Source organism: Zingiber officinale, unplaced genomic scaffold (genome assembly GCF_018446385.1).
Source record: "Zingiber officinale cultivar Zhangliang unplaced genomic scaffold, Zo_v1.1 ctg136, whole genome shotgun sequence".
NCBI lineage: Eukaryota > Viridiplantae > Streptophyta > Magnoliopsida > Zingiberales > Zingiberaceae > Zingiber > Zingiber officinale.
The window spans coordinates 7,456-14,016 of record NW_024589832.1 but is presented as its reverse complement, the minus strand read 5'-3'; positions in this window follow the sequence as shown (position 1 = coordinate 14,016).

The following is a 6,561-nucleotide window of genomic DNA, read 5'->3' as shown; positions in this document are numbered from 1 at the left end:
GAAAAAGATAGAATTAAGTTTGAAAATTGTTAAAAAAATTATAATGAAAATAGATTCAATCGATTACAAATTCTTTTATCTTTTCTGTTTCCTAAAGTTGACCAAGTATATGCCTTTGAGCCAAAACCATGCCTTCCGGTGGCAATGAGAAGGCTTCATCAAAGTCTCTCCAAGCTGAGCCTGTTAGAAGTAAATCAGCTTATGATGAGAACATTAGTCATTTGGTAACATCAGTGTCGTGGTCAAATAGATACTTTTTGGGAAAATTTACATACAGTCCATATTGGTAAATAAATCTTTGCATATAGTCTTCATCCATAAAAATCTTTATTTCCACTCCCTAGTCAAACATATTTACCTAATTGCTCATGATACTTTTAGGTATAAAAAGTCCAAAAATCAATATAATTCCTCTTAAATTCAGTACATTAAATTAAAATCTAATATATTTTCTATCAAATTGAGTATGATTCTTTTTTCAACTCAATTGGATGAAAAATATACTAGATTTCCTTTAAATGATACTCGATGGGAAATATACTAGATTTTCTTTAAATGGTACTTAATTGGATGAAAAATATACTAGCTTTTCTTTAAATAATAAATGATGCTGAATTTATAAGGAATTATATTAAGTAGGAAAAAAGTCGTGCTCAATTTAATAGAAAATATACTCAATTCTAATTTAATGTGCTGAATTTAATAGAAATTATACTCATTTTTAGATTATTTGTACCGAAAAAAATATGAGAATTAATTTTGATAGAAATATACTCGATTCTAGTATAAAGTATTGAATTCTAGTATAAAGTGCTTAATTTAATCGGAAATATACTTATTTTTAGATTTTTTATACCTAAAAAATCCGAGGGGCAATTTAGGTAACAATATTTACATGAGGGAGTTGAAACAAGTAATACTTTGCATGTAGTGATGTAGAGAGTGGAAACAAAATTTTTTGTGATTGGGGACTGCATGCAAAGTTATAATTATGATTAGGGATTTTTCTCTACTATGAACTCATCTAGACCTAACTCGAGGCATCTGAAATTGACCCAAGCTCCTCAAATGAAATACACAATTTTTTTGTTTATTTTTTTTAGTTTCGAGGTTAAGCTAATTAAATTTTACCTTTATGGTTTAGGGATTGAATTATAACATTTAAGCTAAAATCATAAAACAAAAAAAAATTTATGTGCTTACAGGGTATAATATATGTATTTAGGATGTTTAGGGTTTAAAATTTAAGGAATTTTTTGTTGGATTGAAAGGTGTAAATAAAGTCCTACATTAAAATTACATGATAAAGATCATAGATTTATAAGGGAAAAATATCTCTATTGGTATTAGACCTTTTGGATAAAGCCTAAAAATAAAATCATGAGGGCTTAGGGCCAAAGTGGACAATATCATGTCATTGTGAAAATATCTAAATTCCTTTTGACCCTACAATTGGTATTAGAGTCCGAACTGCTAGAAGGTTTAATTGCAGGTCTACCGACTGTGTACAAAAGTTATAGTCTAATTGAGTCATGTGAGTAGAATATTAACCTCAAATAAAGAAAGCGAGAGCTCCCGTGACTGAATCAAGAGGACCAGACACCAGATAAGAAGTTCTTGTAGGTTGGATGGACTGAGAGTCATGAAGACTCAAACAAATCCATGAGGGCTTAGGCTCAAAGTGGATAATATTATGTCATTATGGAGATATCTAAATTCCTTTTGGTCCTAAATTTTTTTTATTTTTATAAATAAAAAAAGAATCGAGATGTCTTGATTATTCTAGGCGCCTCAACTAAATAATAATAATAATAAGAAGAAGAATAAGAATCTAGGAACCTGGATCAATTTTAGATGCCTCGACTAAACTATCAAAGACCGTTCCACAACAAACAATTTGCAAGTAGCTACTATAAATAAAAGGTTTGATACCTTGCACACTCATCTTGATAAATCGGGAAATGCTCATGGTACGACATCCAACGGCTAGTGTTCTTAGGGCTATCATTCAACTAAAAGAAAATCACTCCTGCAGTATCCTAACCCTGTCTGAAAGTTACAGAGATGACACGTTGGGCACGGTAGCTTGATGGTAGATTGGTAGAAGACCTTTTACTTCAAAAAGAAGCTTTTTTCCGATCCTGTGCACACAAAGACGATCAAAAAAATGTTAGCGCCTAGAAATCAGGGGGAAGTCCCTGGCAAAGACCCTCCACGCTCAAGTCAGTACAAGTCCAAACGGGTGAATGAAGAACAATGGAGAACGTGTGCACGAGAGTAGAGTTTAGGTGTTCAGAGAGCATCTCTTGCAAACGGAGAGATTCCCTTTAATTTATATACCACCTCTCATAACCTCTGTGATCATAAGGTGACAAAGTGTGTTAGAGATTGTTAGATAAAAGAGAGTTTACAACCTAGGCAATGTGCAATAATTATTTGAGGAATCTTCCATTAACCCATATCCATACCTCTTTTGTCGTTTATAGCTTAGGCCGTTGTTAAGGCCATTAAAGGAATATAATGTTCTAAATGGTCGGCTAATGGAAGACACCATAATCATTAAAAAAATGTTTTAGAAGAATATTTGCTGACATATAGTTGTTATTCTGATAGGTTGTTGGGATTCTCTGCTTATGCTATCGGCCAACTATATTCTGGCTAGCCTTATGGGTCGGCCGCCTTTCTGCACGTCTTCACACCATGTTGTTTTGTTATGTATGGAAGGCTATTAGGAACTCGCTAAGAGAATAATATAATGCCCTGGGTATGTATCGAAGGCTTAAGGGCCGACCGACCCTCACCGACTGGCTTGCAATCCGGTCTGGCTGGGTCTGATAGCCTTAGCACTGGGTGACCAATCAGAGCCAGGTTAGGGATCGGATGCTCTCCTCCATTGACTTTGACCGCCACATCAACTTGACTTTGATCATCACGTCACCTTAACCTTGACCGCTACGTCACCTTAATTTTGATTATCACATCATCTTCTGGGTATACTTGCTACAACTCGCATCAACCTCGTAACTAGAAATCAAACCTTAAATTTCTGATTAATTGTTAGAATATTTTACGATTGTACCATAGCCCAATGACCAAGGTATCATCCGTATGAATTATATGATCAATACATATTATGAAAATAAAAAAATTAGTTTATTTATGCATATAAACAAATTATTTATAACATCAAAAAAATAAATTATTAGGATGACCAAAATAATGATCAGATGAAAATGCGATTAAAAAAAGACATACAAAAAAATATTATTAAATCACCAACCTGATACGTTGAGTTCCACTAGAAATTACTATATACGTAATGTTAGGTTAGAGATTGTACCATTTGCACAAAGAATACAACCAAGAAGACCATGCTGAGAAAAAGATATTTTAAATATGTATATTCAAATTATGTAGTTATCGTTAAAGGAGTCAACCAAATGACATTGTCTATAAAACAGTTAGGACATGGTCTATAAATATGTGAAGTTAGGACAAAATTACAACAAAAGAAAACGAAAGAGTATCATCAACTTAATATGACATCAAGAGGATAATTAGATTAAATTTGCAAGGAAAACAGAAGTAATTAAACAGCACTTGCCAACAGATAATGTAATTAACTTGTATTGGGACATGGTAAAAATTTTAATGAATAAGAGATTGCTACTGTAAAATCCACCCACATCAACAGATAAAGTTGATGACTACACTATGTTTTGATAGCCTTTGTTTGTTATTGAAAGATCCACCATTGTTCTGTACAAGCAAGTGAATTCTAGGTCGATTAGTTGGCTTCAATTGAACTTCTTCGTGTTTGCAGGTTGGATTATTTTTTTTCAACATTATATATCTAACCTTGTTCCCAATAATTAAACACATGGCCTAATTAGACACTTCAAATAAGCTTCTAAGGCATTATTTAGTGGTGGTTGGTAGTTTACCACAAAAGGTTAGGGGATCAAACCTCGGGACGGGTAGAATGTAAATTCTTGCACCCCGAAATAACTCACCCTCCCCATCCTCTGTCAGTTATCATAATTTATTTTCTCTATATTAGTTCTGAGATAGATTGATGGGGTGCTAGGAATGAGCGCTTCACCTTTTTACCACAAACGACATTATTTAGTAGGTTAGAATAATTCAAGATGACTCTTTACAAGCCAAGTCTTTCGGCCATTTTCCATCCTTTTATGTAGTGCTTATGTATCACATAATTTACTAATTGAGTAACGGTTGCTATGACTACCAATGTTGAATGGTCTTAGGGCAGTTCTAATTATCAGACCTCTAAATGAGCTTTTTTTATACTTCTAATTTACCACATCAATAATATGAAAGTTTATTGAAAGACACTGCCTATATGATACAAGCCCAACCCATGTTGAAGTCCAATATGAGTTTTCAAACTTCAAACGAGCATAATTTTTGACTTGAGACTCGGAATCAGACTTTGTCTGTCATCACACGTGCAGAATTCGAAAACCTACATTTGTTACCGGTATAACTGTAACAGTCAATTTTCCACGCCAAATTCCAACATTTAAATCCATTTTAGGCTATTTTTGCTAAATTTGGCAATTTATTTTTTTAGTATTTAGAGTAATTTTCATATATTTTTGGTATTTTTTAGAGAGAATTTGTCTTGATATGCGTCTTTATTTGAATTAAGATTGTTAAGTTAATTCGGGTAAAATTTTATTTATTTCTTTACAGGATTGGATTTAAGATTTATTAATTGTAATTATTATAATTTATTTCTTTAGTTGAGTCTTAGGTTATGGTCTATAGTTATATTTAGATATTAAGGAATAACCCTTCAAGTTTTAATAAAAAATTTAATTCTAAAAGATTACTATTCTTGTCTTCTCCTATTTTTTTTTTTTTCATATCAATTCACAGGATAATCACTATCTATATGATAATACTGTACAAATAAACTTAAATTGATCTAAATTTCACCCAATACAATGATTTAACTTTTTATTCAATTTTTAAATTTTTAAACCTCCCAGGAATTTTACATTGAAGCTTATTAAAAAGGTAGATCGGTAGTAATGCCCCACCAAAACTTGTAGGGCATAGAGGGATCAGATCGTCGTGCGACTCGTGCCCCACCAAACATGGAGTCCCCGTACGCACTTACTTCTGTGCAAAGAGAGAAAGAGGTCTTGTCGGTGTGATAAGCCTGCTCCCAACTCCCGTCACGGAAGCTGTCATTAATAATTCCAAGCTCCGCCCCTGCACAAAGATAGAAAACATTGTTTGTCACGCCATTGTCAACCCGGAAACTGCCTTGCCAACTCCTGCAGCAGATTGTTTGGGTAAGCTTCTTGTTGTTTTCTTTTTGAATTTTTTGATGTCGTTGGCATGTGAATCCAACTAAAGACATTGTCTAATCAGATTAATTTCTAATAGCAAAACTAATGAATCTCATATTCTCATGCACAAGATCCACCATTGTTCTTTAGTGCAAGTGAATTCCAGGTGGGAAACAATTAGTTGGTTTCAATTGAACTTCTTGCAGTTTAAGGTTGGATTGTTTTTTTGAGCATTGCCTAACCTTGTTCCCGATAATTCAACACATGACCTGATTAGACACGTACTTCAAGTAAGCTTCTAAGGCATTATTTAGCAGGTTAGAGCCGTCCAAGTTGACTCTTTCCAAGCAAGTCTTTCTGCCAATTTTTTCCATCCTTTTCCGTAGTGCTTCTATATTCCACAATTCACTGCTGCTACGACTACCAACGCTGAAAGGTCTTACTGAATAGGAAGATAGTCGTGCCCCACCTAAACTTGCAGGGCATAAATTAAAGAGATTGCAATTATTGGAGCTTGAAGAGTAACTTTCTGAGGTTTAAATGATTAGATTATGCAACTCTTCTTATTTAGCCCACCCCGGCCCTTTCGCACCCAAAAGTCCAGTCCATTTCTAATTCTTGATGTGGTAGATCAGGTCAGAGAGTATAGACGACATAAAAAAGCATCCTTAAGCCCATGATCTAATTGGAAGTATTCAAAACCGAGTAATAACCGCAACATAGACTTTTATGAGTCTGATTTTTTAGGCTTCTATGCTGAGTAAATTTTATAATGTATAATATGCGATATATCAATAAGAAATAGACATTGAAAAAATCATATTATATTAACTTAATCAAGAGAATTTGACCCTAAAACTTTGTGCTAAATGGAAAGGGTAGCTTATTCCCACGGTGTGAAAGAGATATCTACAAGTTGACTATTGCCTTAGGAGAATTCCTTAGGTTGAGAGGAAGAGCTCTTGTGAGCCGACTACCAATAACCCTAGTTTTAAGTCATGATGAATAACTCAATTCCATTAACCTCATGGGAACATTTAAGGTTAGTGTGATTTAAAAGATAATTATAATTTAGATTTTTACAAAATTTAAACAATTAAAAAATTTAGTAATAGAAAGTTACTACTAAATATAATATATATTTATATTATCTGATAATGGATTTTTTATTTTTTTCCTAAATTATTTTGGGATCGACTAATATATATATATATATATATAAAGTTAGTTTAGTAACTTA